This window comes from Mirounga leonina, unplaced genomic scaffold (genome assembly GCF_011800145.1).
Source record: "Mirounga leonina isolate KUSES-001 unplaced genomic scaffold, KU_Mleo_1.0 Mir_101414, whole genome shotgun sequence".
NCBI classification, from domain to species: Eukaryota; Metazoa; Chordata; class Mammalia; order Carnivora; family Phocidae; genus Mirounga; species Mirounga leonina.
The window spans coordinates 1,033,789-1,047,302 of NW_023270121.1; the positions used below are offsets into that span (position 1 = coordinate 1,033,789).

A 13,514-nucleotide genomic window follows, 5' to 3' on the forward strand; every position below is an offset into this window, starting at 1 on the left:
AGAAGGGAACACTTCCTAACATTCTAATAGGCCAGCATTACCTTGGTACCAAAGTCAGACAAAGACACTGCAAGAAAAGAAATTACAGGGGCACCTGGGTGGCTCAGTTGTTAAGCGTCTGCCTTCGGCTCAGGTCATGATCCCAGGGTCCTGGGATTGAGCCCTGCATCGGCCTCCCTGCTCAGCGGAGAGCCTGCTTCTCCTTCTCCCTCTGTCCCTGCTTGTGTTCCCTCTCTCGCTGTCTCTCTATCAAATAAATTAATAAAATCTTTAAAAAAAAGAAAAGAAAATTACAGTCAAATATGTTTTATATTGTTGATGCAAAATTCTCCAACAAAATGCTAAAAAAGCAAATTTAGAATATTTAAGGAATTCTACACCATGGCCAATTGGGGTTTACTTCTGGAATTTAAGGATGACTCAACATATAAAAATCAATCATATTGCAACACACAACATTAACAAAATGAAGGCAAAAAACATATCATCATCTCAATTCATGTAGAAATAGCATTTGATAAAATTCAACACCCTTTCATCAAAACAGTCAACAATCCAGGAATAGAAGGAAACTTCCTCCACACAATAAAGGCCAAAAATGAAAAGCCCACATCTGAAGATCATATTCAACAGTGCAAGACTGAAAGCTTTTTCCTTAAGATAGAGAATAAGACAAGGATGTCCACATTCCCCACTTCTATTCAATATAGTATTGGAGGTTTCAGCTGTAACAATAAGGCAAGACAAAGAAATAAAAGACATCTAAATTGTAATGGAAGAAATAAGATGATCTGCGCTCACAAATGGCATGGCATATATGTAGAAAACCCCAAAGATTCTGCAAAAAATTCTTAGAACTAATAAACGAATTCAGCAAAGCTTCAGGATTCAAAATCAACACACAAAATGGGTTGCATTTCTATACAATAACAATGAACAATCTAAAAAATTAATTAAGAAAGCCATTTCATTTACAATAGCATCAAAAGAATATAATACATAAGAACACAATGAAGTAGGCCAAAGACTGTACACTGAAATCTACAAAACATTGCTGAAAGAATTTTAAAGACATAAATATATGGAAACATATCTTGTTCTCATCAACTGTAAGATTCCATAACTACCCAAAGTGATCTGTAAGATCCACTGCAATCCCTATCAAAATCCCAATGATAGGGGTGCCTGGGTGGCTCAGTTGGTTAAGAGTCCAACTCTTGATTTAGGCTCAGGTCATGATCTCAGAGTTATAAGATCAAGCCCTGAGTTTGACTCTGAGCTCAGTGGGGATTCTGCTTGTCCCTCCCCCTCTCCCGCTGCCCCTCCCCCTGCTGGTGGTGGTGGGAGGCGCTCTTGCTCTCTCTAAAATATAAAATAAATAAATAAATAAATAAATAAATAAATAATAAATAAATAGAATCTTTAAAAAAATCTCAATGACATATTCTGCAGAAACAGAAAACCTATCTTAAATTCATATAGAATCTCAAGGGATCCCAAAGTAACAAAATAATCTTGAAAAAGAAAAAAAAGTTGGCACTCACTCTTCCTAATTTCAAAGTAAAGGTATTCTGGCACCAATTCCAATGTGTGTGTGTGGGAGGGGTTCCAAAACCACTAAGAGATGCTTGGACACCAGCAGGGTGCCCTACAATTCAACTCAATTCTGATACTATCAACCTGGAAATAACATGAGATCCCACAGGTTAAGCGCTCAGTCCTACAGGACTGCATTCCCCCACCCTTTGAATTACAGTCTCAAATCCAGATTACCATTTCTGCTTCCCACTGACAGGCTATAGATGGGAGGTTTCAATGACCCCCTCCTTAAGTTTGATTAATTTGCTGGGGCAGCTCACAGAACTCACAAAAACACTTTATTTATTGGATTACCATTCATTAATAAAAATATATATATAACTCAGGAATAGCCAGATGGAAGAAATGCATAGGGCAAAGTATGGGGAATGGGTATGGAGCTTCCATGCTCTCTCCCAGCACTCCAGTCTCCCAGAATCTTCATGTGTTCACCAATGCAGAAGCTCTCTGAACCCTGTCCTTCTGGGTCTTTATGGAAGTTTTATTACATAGGCATGATTGATTAAATTGTTGGCTGTTGGGGATTGATTAAACTTCCAGGAGTTCCAGGAAGGAGTTCTAGGAAGTAGGGGTGGGATGGGGCGGTGGCGGGTTGGACTGAAAGTTCCAACCCTCTAATCACATGGCTGGTTCCTCTGGAAATCAGCCACCATCCTTAGGTACTTTCCAAAAGTCACCTCATTAACATAAACCCAATTGTGGGGCGCCTGGGTGGCTCAGTCGTTAAGCGTCTGCCTTCGGCTCAGGTCATGATCCCAGGGTCCTGGGATCGAGTCCCACATTGGGCTCCCTGCTCGGCAGGAAGCCTGCTTCTCCCTCTCCCACTCCCTCTGCTTGTGTTCCTGCTCTCACTGTGTCTCTCTCTGTCAAATAAAAAAAAAAAAAAATCTTAAAAAAAAAAACCAACATAAACCCAATTGTGGTAAAAAGGTACTTGTTACAAATAATATGATACCCATTTCATGTTAATGGCTCTAAAGTGGATTTCAGGAATTGAGGACAAGAGACCAAATATTATGACAAAAGATGTCCCCATAGCTCTTATCACTCAGGAAATTCCAAGGGCTTTTGGGAGCTGTGAGCCAGGAATCATGGATAAAGACCAAATATATATTTCTTATAAACCACATATCACACAGAGCTTCCTACAATAACTTCAGTAATCTAAACAGTACGGTACTGGCATAAAAACAGACATATAAACCAGTGAAATAGAACAGAGATGCCAGAAATCAACCCTTGTATATATGGCCAAATAATTTCTGACAAGAGTATCAAGACCATTCAATGGGGAACAGATACTCTTTTTAAGAAATGGTATTGGGAAAACTGGAAATCATATGCAAAAGAATAAATTTGGACCCTTACCTTACACAATATACAAAAATTAACTCAAAACCAATCAAAGACAAACTTAAGAGCTAAAGCTTTGAAACTTTTAGAAGAAAACAAAGGGAAAAACTTCATGACATTAGGTTTGGCAATGATTTCTTGGATATGACACCAAAAACATAAGCAAAAAATAGATAAATTGGACTTCATCAAAATTAAAATCTTTGGCACATCAAAAGACCCTTTGAAGAAAGTGAAAACACAACCCACAGAGTGGAAGAAATAAATTCTGAATCATAAATATGATAAGGGGTTAATATCAAAAATATATAAAGAACTCCTAAAACTCAACAATGACAACAAAAAGACCAAACAACTCTATTTTAAGGGTTTATTTTTAAGGGCCAAACTCTTGATAGGAACTTTTTCAAAGAAAACATACAAGTGGCCAATAAGAACATGAAAGGATGATCAACATCATTAGTCATTACGGAAATACAAAGCAAAACCATGAGATATCACTTCACACACATTAAGATGGGTATTATCAAACCACTGAAAACAACAAATGTTGGCAAGGATGTGGAGAACTTGAAACTCGTGTATTGCTGGTAGGAATGTAAAATGGTGCAGCTGCTTTGGAAAACAGTATGGTGGTTCCTCAAAAAATTAAACACAGAATTAACATATGATGTAACAATTCCACTTCTAGTTATATACCCGAACGAACTGAAAGCAGGTACTCAGATATTTGTACAACCAGTGTTCTTAGCAGCATTATTCACAATTGCCAGAGTGCAAACAACCAAAATATACACAGAGATGAATGGATAAACAGAATGTGATATATATTTTAAAATATTACTCAGTCTTACAAAGAAATGAAATTTTGACACATTATAAGGATGAACTTTGAAAACACTAAGCTATGTGAAACAGCCAGACACAAAGTAACAAATATTGTATGATTTCACTTTTATGATGTATTTAGAGTTGGCAACTTTCTAGAGACAGAAAATAGAATAGTGCTCCTAAGTGGCTGACCAGAAGTGGATAGTGAGGAGTGGGAAGTTATTGTTTAATGGATACAGAGGTTCAGTTTGGGATGACAAAAAATGTTCTGGAGATGGACAGTGGTGATGGTTGCACCACAGTGTGGATGTACTTAATGTCAATGAATTATACACATAAATTTGGTTAAAATGGCAAATATTATGTTATGTATATTTTACCACAACTTAAAAAAAATAGAAATGTACAACATAAAAGGTGAACACTAATGTACACTAGAGATTTTAGTTAATAATGTAGCAATATTCATTAATCAACTGTAACAAATATATCACACTAATGCAAGATGCTAATAATATGGGAAACTGTGGAGGAAAGGGTGGTGGGAGAGAAGTAGTATATGGGAGCTTTCTGTACTTTCTGCTTAACTTTTTTGTAAACCTAAAACTGCTTTAAAACAGTCAAGTAATTTTTTTAAAGCCAATATTATTGCATTTTTGGTTTGTCATTTCTTGGGTTTTTTTCTAGTGCATTTTAAAAGCCAAATGCATAAAACTATAATTACAGATCTGTGTTAATGGATACACAATGTATAAAGATCTAATTTGTGACAATAACATAAAGAGGGAACCAGAGTTGTAAAGGAACAGAGTTTTGTATACTATTGAAACTAAGTTGACATTCATTCAAACCTGGGTGTTATACACTTAAGATATTAATTATAATTGCCAGAGTAATCACTAAGAAAAAAAACTAAAAACATACAGAAAAAAATAAGAAGTAAGTCAAAATGGTAGAGAAAATGCCAAATTGCTTTGCACAGTGGCTGTACCCTTTTACATTTCCACCAGAATGTACAAGGGCTCCGGTTTCTCTACATCCTTGCCAACACTTGCTATTATTCACTTTTTAAAGAACTATAGTTATTTAGTGGGTGTGAACTGATATCTTGTGGTTTTGATTTGAATCATTATTGATTATTTGAATATCTTCTTTGGAGAAATATCTATTCAAATCCTTTGCCTATTTTTAATTGTTTTATTTGTCTTTTTATTGAGTGGTAAGAGTTCATTTTATATTCTGGGTACTAGACCCATATCATATATATAATTTGCAAATACTTTCTCCTATGCTATGAGTTGTCTTTCTACTTTAGTGATGGCATCATTTGAAACATATTGCTATGTTTAAAGCCAAATTGAGTCAGCCTAATAGCTTTGCTCTAAAAAGTGCTGAAGGAAAATACTTTGGAAAACAGTATGCATTATATTAATTCAGTATTCAATATATTCATAACAGTATTCAATATATTAATGTTCATTATGTTATATTCATTATATTAATCACTAAACCCTGCTATTGATGTAGTGAAGCCAGTGCTTAAGTTACTCAAGATATCCATGCCATTGATTTATTGAATACTTACAACTCCGGGATATTCTGATACATTTAGTTTTTGGGACAAAGATGCCAGAACAAAAGTATGTATTTCAGAGAAATTTGATCAACCCAAACTGACATTTTGCTTCAATCACAATAGAAACCTATCTGTATAAGCTTCTAGTTATGACTGGTAAACAAAACATATTTTATAGTCTGTATAACAAAAAGGCTGGCTCCATTTTTTGGTCTTTGACTACTGTCAGCTTTTAAGTTTCACCCCTCCTTCTATTCTGCCCCACATATAAATAAGTTAATAACTTCTTCTTGTGTCGCTTCTCTTTAGAAAAGTTTGGTGATCTTACTGCAAAATCATCATTTATCACACTAATTATTGATGATTTATATTAATGATTTATATAATTATCTGAACAGTATCTCCACATATTTGAAACAATTAAAATAACAAAATATCTTATAACTCATAATAGTAAACTCTCAAGTTTTTTAGCACTTCTTATCTTTTCTTGGCATACTAGGGATTTGTGAATCTTAAGTTCATGCAAAAAAAAATTTTTTCTTTTCAGACTTTTCCATAGCCCCCAAAATGCTGCTAAGAAGCATTTAGCTGCTTACAAATTGAGTTGTATTTTTTTTTAAGATTTTATTTATTTATTTGAGAGAGAGAGAGAGAGGAGGGACAGAGGGAGAGAGACAGAAGAGCACAGAGCCCAATGCGAGGCTTGATCCCATGACCCTGTGATCATGACCTGAGCCGAAATCAAGAGTCAGGCGCTTAACTGACTGAGCCACCCAGTCACCCCTGAAGTGTATTTTCTTTTTTTTTTTTAAAGATTTTATTTATTTATTTGAGAGAGAGAATGAGAGACAGAGAGCACGAGAGGGAAGAGGGTCAGAGGGAGAAGCAGACATGAGAGGGAAGAGGGTCAGAGGGAGAAGCAGACCCCCCACTGAGCAGGGAGCCCGATGTGGGACTCGATCCCGGGACTCCAGGATCATGACCTGAGCCAAAGGCAGTCGCTTAACCAACTGAGCCACCCAGGCGCCCCAAGTGTATTTTCTTAAAAGGGAAATTCATATTCTTCATCTGATTTTTTTCTGTGAGTTAATGGAACTTATATATTTTCTTCAATATTAGTAAAATTTTAATTAAAACAAAGTGATACCATTTTGCATCTATCAGATTGGCAGATATGTTTAAATATGCAAATACTCAGAAATGTTAGTGGATGTGTGGGGAACCAGGAACTCTCATATACTGATAGTGTGTAAAATGATATAATCCCTTTCTAAGGAGATTTCAAATGTCTATTAAAATGAAAAGTACCTATGACCCAGAAGTCTACTCAGAAACACCCAGAGAAACAAAAATGATATTGCAATACATGAAATTTGATACAGCACTAAGAAAAAATAGATATATACTTACATGGAAAAAATCTCTAAATCATACTATTGAAAAAAATGTTAAAGAATACAATACTATGATAAAATTTAATACTTTAAAAAATCCTCAGGATACTTGCATATCTTTGTATGTAGGCAATGCATAGAAAAGTTCTAGAAACTGACAATATGTGTTGCCTCTAGGAAGGAGACTGGGATTGGAGTTGTATTCAAAGAGGTCTTTATTTATGATGCTTAATTTTTTGAAACCAGAATGTATTAAGATATTGCACGATTAGAGGTTTGAGGGACCAAGTAAGTATCTGTCCTCTTCCCCACCCATACTCTAGATAAAATGAGTAAAAATAATAAAGTAGGGAGTGATGTCAGCAACACAGATGCATAGGGCTTTCTAGTGCTCAACCACCTCAGAAATACCAACTTGAATAACTATCCATGCACAAAAATACCTTCAAAAGAGCCAAGGATTCCAGTTGAGGGACGACAGCACCTGGGTGAAGCACAGAAATAAGAAAAGATGTATTGAGGAGGGTAGGAAAGATAGATTCACATTAACTCTATCACCTTTCCCCCAAAACCCAGTAGTCCAGCATGGAGAGATACCCTTCCTATGGGAAATGGAGAGTGAAGTGAGTGCCCAATTTCACCAGACTCCACAGCTGAACTGTCCCAGCACAAGGTCAACCCTTGTGGCCCTAAGTGGCTCTCTGCAGGCTCCCACAAACCCAGGCCCCCAGCTCACTGCAGTGCCTTCCAGACCCACAGCTTTAGGCATCTCCCATGATACCAGGCTCACAATCAGCTCCTGCAAAACCAGGCTCTTGGCTCACCTCAGTGCCTATCAGCTCCAGCATGCTCAAGTGACTCCCATGACTCCAGAGAGCTTCCAGAGCAACAGACTCTTGGCAGCCTCCCACAAACCCCAGCCTCTGACTCATCCTGGTGTTTGCCAACTCCTGTGGCTTCAGGTGGCTTCTGTGGCACCAAGATCCCAGAAAGTTCTTATGAACCCAGGCTTCTGGCTCACCCTGGCAAAAACCAGCCCCAGTGGTCTGGGGTGGTATCTGTGGGCCCATGCTCATAGCAGGCTCCTCCTGCACACCTAGGTTCCTGGCTTACCATAGTGCTGGCTGGCTCCTGAGGCCATGAATGGCTCTGTGGCCCAGGCTTTCAGCATATCCTCATGCTTGCCAGCTCCCACAGCCCCAGGTGACTCCTGTCACCTCAGGCAACCGATCAGCTACTATGAATTCAGGCTCCCACCTGGGCCCAACACTAGGCTGGGTACTGCGGACCCAGGCTTTTGAACCACCCCAGAACCAGGCTAGCTCCTGCAGCCCTAATCCCCCAGCCCACCCCAGTGCCAGACTAGCCCCTGCAGACTTAAACTCTAGGCCAGTTCCCATGGACTCAGGCTCTTAGCTTGCCCCAGCACCAGGCCAGCCTCTGTGGTCCAGCCTCAAGGATAGCTCCCACATACCCAAGGGGCCTGGCCTTCCCCAGCACCAGCGCGGCCACAGTGGCCCCTGCCTTTAGGCTGGCTCCTGTGAAGCCAGGCTCACAGCTTCCCCTAGTACACAATTGGCCCCTGTGGGCTGAGACATCAAGCCAACTCCAGTGGTCCCTGGTGCCTATTAGGCCCCAGTGAACCTAGGCTCCAGGCCTGCCTCCTTGGACCCAGGCACCAGGTGGATCCCCATGTACACAAGCATGAGATTTGCCCACTTGCTTACCCAGACACCAGACCGGCCCACTCAGAGTTCAGCAGAAAGCCCACCATGGACACCACTGGATAGCCCACCCAGAATCCCTGGATGAGTTGTTGAATGATGGGCTTTGTCTGCAGAAGCAGTCTATAAAGACTAGAAGAGGTTCTAATTCCTCAAATGTGCAGGCACTAAAACAAGGCCACAAGGATCATGAATAATCAAGGAAACATGACTTTACCAAAGGAAACTAATACAACTCCAATGACTGACTCTACAGAAACAGATCTATGAACTGTTTGACAAAGAATTCAGAATAATCCTCTTATATTCAGTGAACTACATGAAAATACAGGCAAGTAAATGAAATTAGAGAAAAATAAACAAAATGAGAAGTTCAATAAAGATACAGAAACCATTAAAAAAAGCAGAAATCCTAGAGTTGAAGAAGACATTAAATGAACTGAAGAATTCAAAAGAGAGCTTCAACAGCAGACGCAACCAAGCAGAATTAGTAAACAAGAAGACATTTGAAGGTCATTTGAAATCTTTCAGTAAAAAGCAAAAAGAAAGAATAATGAAATAGGGTGAAGAAATGCTACATGAATTATGGGATACCATTAAAAAAAAATCTCTGCATTATTGGAGTCCCAGAAGAAGAGCGGAAGAAAGGAGAAGAAAGCTTATTTAAAGAAATAATGACTAAGAACTTACCAAATTTGGGGAGAGATTTGGACATACAAGTTTATGAAGGTCATAGGCCAGCCCCAAATTTCAACCTAAAACAAGCTTTTCTAAGACACATTTTAATAAAACTGTCTAAAACTCAAGGACACTTTGTCATTGTCAAAGACAAAAAGAGAATCTTAAAAGCAGCAAAGATAAGAAGATTGTAACTTACAAGAGAACCTCCATGCTATCAATGGATTTCTCAGTGGAAATCTTGCAGGCCAAGAGAGAGTGGGGTGATATATTCAAAGTGCTGAAAGAAAAAAAAACTGCCAACCAAGAACACATTACTCAGCAAAGTTGTCTTTCATAAATGAGAGATAATTTTCCAGAAAAACAAAAGCTGAGGCAGTTCATCATCACTAGATCTACAAGAAATGATGAAAGGATTCATCATTCAGTTCTTTAAGTTCTTAAAGGATTCAATTTTTTTTTAAGATTTCGTTTATTTATTTGTGAGAGAGAGAGAGAGAGAGCACTCAAGCAGGGGGAGCAGCAGGCAGAGGGAGAAGCAGGCTTCCTGCTGAGCAAGGACCCTGGGATCATGACCTGAGCCGAAGACAGATACTGAATGGACTGAGCCACCCAGGCATCCAAAAGGATTCAATTCTTTAAGCTGAAAATAGGGGCATCTGGGTGGCTCAGTCATTAAGTGTCTGCCTTCGGTTCAGGTCATGATCCCAGGGTCCTGGGATCGAGCCCCGCATCAGGCTCCCTGCTCAGCTGGGAGCATGCCTCTCCCTTTCCCTCTGCCTGCTGTCTCCCCTGCTTGGGCTCTCTCCCCCTCTCTCTCTGTCAAAATAAATAAATAAAATCTTTTTAAAAAGCTGATGATAACAGGAAGAAAACCTGAAAATTCACAAATAAGTGGAAATTAAGCAACATCCTCCTGAGCAACCAATGGATCAAAAATAAAATCAAAAGGTAAATTTCAAAAAATCTTAAAACAATGAAAGTGGAAACACAACATACCAAAACTTGCAGGATGTAACAAAACCATGTCTAAGAGGAAGACAGGTAGTAATAAACCCCTGTGCACTGTTGGTGGTAAGGTAAATTGGTTTAGCCACTATGGAAAACAGTATGGAAGTTCCTCAAAGAATTAAAAATATAACTACCATATGATCTAGCAATCCCACTTCTACATATATATCTGAAGGAAATAAAATCACTATCTCAAAGAGACATCTTTACCTCCATGTTCACTGAAGCATTATTCACAATTGCCAAGACATGGAAACAATCTAAGCGTCCACTGACAAGATGAATGGATAATGTGGTGTATATATAAAAGAATATTATTCAGCCATAAAAATGGAAATCCTCCCTTTAGGGACAATAACAATGGACCTTGCGCCATGTGAAATAAGCCACACAGAGAAAGACAAATACTGTATGTTCTTATTTATATGTGGAATCTAAAAAAACAATGCACAGAAATAGAGAGTAGCATGGTGGTTGCCAGGGGCTGGGGATGGGTGAGATGAGGAAATGTTGGTCAAAGGGTACAAACTTCCACCTATAAGATGAATAAGTTCTGGTGATCTGATGTACAGCATGGTGACTATAACTAACAATACTGTATTACATACATGAAAATTGTTAAGAGAGTAAATCTTAAATGTTATCACCACAAAAAAATTGGTAATCATGTGATGGAATGGTGGTGTTAACTAACGTTATAGTGATAATCATCTCACAATATATATGTGTATCAAATCATGATGTTATACAACTTAAATTTACCTGTGTTATATGTCCATAATATCTCTGTAAAGCTGGGGAATAAAAGAATCTATGTTACTGACAAATTTGATACAGAGGAATGTGACTTAGAATTTTGGACAATAGTGTTCCTAAAAATAAATCCAAGAATTTGCTACAATATCCCACCCAATTAGAAACTGGGGATCTATTTCAATGTACACATGAAAACTTATATTATGGAAAAGCAAAGTAGGACACAACCCTTTGTGGTAAGGCAAACTTTCAAGGAGAAAGGGAAGATGGAAAAATAAGAGTGAATAAGGGTGAGGGCAGAGAAAAGAGTTGTCATTCTAATGAAGTCCCACCACATGGAAGGATACATCAAAAGTGGAAAATAAGCATTAATCTCTAACACCATGCTTAAATAAAATATTTTTAAAATTAAATTGTCCCTTTTGTTTAGGGAAGATGAGAGCTTTGGTGACTTTGAGTGCAGAGTTTCAGTACAGAAAAGAGAAAGAAACTAGACTGTATCTGTGTGAGGACTGAGTAGAAGATGAGAAAGCAGGAAAAAAAAACAATGTAGAAATGTAGAAAACACTGTTGTGAAAGGGTAGAGAAAGATAGGATGATAGGTGGAAAAGTGTGTGGAGTTAAGAGTTGAAGAAATGATTATTCTTTTTCATATATATATATATATATTTTTTTTTTTTCCCTCCATGCAGATACAGAGGAACCTATAGATAGAAAGGGATTAAAAACAGTAAAAATAGAGCAGAGATCATCAGGAAGTAAAAATCTCTAAGAAGCAAAATTGACTGAATTGAAAGGAGAAATAGACAGTTCTACAATAATAGTTGAAGACTTCCAACGTCACACTCAATGGGTAGAACATTTGGTGAGAATATCAAAAAGGAAACAGAGGGTTGCAACAGTGTTATAAATCAACTAGACTTATCAGACATATATAGAATTCTCCACAAAACAACAGCAAGATACACACTTTCCCCAGGTGTACATGGAACATTCTCCAAACATGTTAGGACATAAAACAAGTCTCAATAAACTTAAAAATGATTGAAATGGTATGAAGTATCTTCACTGACCACAATAGATGAAGCTAAGAACCAATGACAAAGGGAAAACTGGAAAATTAACAAATGTGGAAATTAAACAACATACTCTTAAACAGCCAGTGGGTCAAAGAAGTCACAGGGAAATCAGAGCGTACTTAGACATGAATGAAAATGAAGTTGGCCAAGTTATTTACCCAATCAGTATCTCAGTTCTCTCACACGTAAAATGTGGCTGGGGGACCTACTCCATAGGGATGTTTTAGGAATTAAATGAGTTAATACAAGTAAAGCACACAGGATGGTATCTGGCACATAGTAAGCACTTAATAAATGTATAAATGTTAATAATCATTATTACTATACATAATCTAAAGTTCAGGCTTTGGAATTCAGACATTCTCAAAGCCCAAGCTTCCCCCTCTATGCTATCTCTAAACACAAGCTCCAACTTACTAAGATTCCAAGGCATAGTATAAAGACACAAATGTGGGGCGCCTGGGTGGCTCAGTCATTAAGCGTCTGCCTTCAGCTCAGGTCATGATCCTGGGGTCCTGGGATCGAGCCCCGCATCAGGCTCCCTGCTCAGCGGGAAGCCTGCTTCTCCCTCTCCCACTCTCCCTGCTGGTGTTCCCTCTCTCACTGTGTCTCTCTCTGTCAAATAAATAAATAAAATCTATAAAAAAAAAAAGACACAAATGCTAAAATTAGAGGAGTAAATAAAAAACTTTGGAAATGCAGAAGGGGCTATTAATTCCAACATGGAGACAAGGAGGATAAGCATGTCAGGGAAGACTTCAAAACAACCTGGCATTCTTGAGCTGAGCTTAAAAAGAATGAGTAAAAAGCAAAAAAAGCAAAAAAAAAAGTTGTAAAAGCATTGCAGAATGAGTGAGCCTAAGCAACTGCACAAAAGCAGGAAAAGTGCATAATAGTAGTCAGGAAACAATAGCCCACTGTGGCTTGAATGTAGGTCACATGGTGGGATATAATGGGAAAAATGGAAAGGTGCTGAAGGATACACAGCTTTGAAAGCCCTGCTGGGGAATTTGGTGATATTGTATAGATGAATTCCCATTGAAAATTCCTCTTTTAAAATTGAAGGTATGGTAAAGTTTGGTCACTGTGTGCTAACAGTCCAGGTGTGTTGTAGGAAGATCACTTGCTTTACTTCATGAGAGGAAAGATGAGAAATCCATCCTGATTTTTACTCCCAGGCAGCAACATTTTAAGAGAGGTAATATTGGATCAGCCCTGATACCACATGGAGTTGCCTGAATTATTTTTCCAGGAAAGGAGTGAAACAAGGGATGAGCAACAGGGTTTTGACTTCAAGCACACCCCAGGAACAATTTGGGAAATGACTGTCTCCCATAATTCCCACCTAAGGAGAGACAATCAGCTTCTTGCTTTGACACAAATACCTGCATACCCCATACTCATTCTTCTCTTTAGCCGATGGAAAATTCCATAGCTGATTGTGTGCTCCATAGGGCATTTGAGACACAGAATATTTCCAAAGGGTCTGGTCCAATTGTATTGTGAAGAC

The 13,514-nt window shown here is 38.3% G+C and overlaps 1 protein-coding gene across 1 annotated transcript in view; it reads right to left on the reverse strand.

Annotated features, from left to right (window-relative positions):
• LOC118020725 (G-protein coupled receptor-associated sorting protein 1-like) overlaps nt 1-13,514 on the reverse strand; it is a 40,093-nt gene that overhangs the window by 22,844 nt on the left and 3,735 nt on the right. The window contains 1 exon segment of the mRNA XM_035020549.1: nt 7,200-7,240. The gene's annotated coding sequence lies outside the window, so the exon portion shown is untranslated.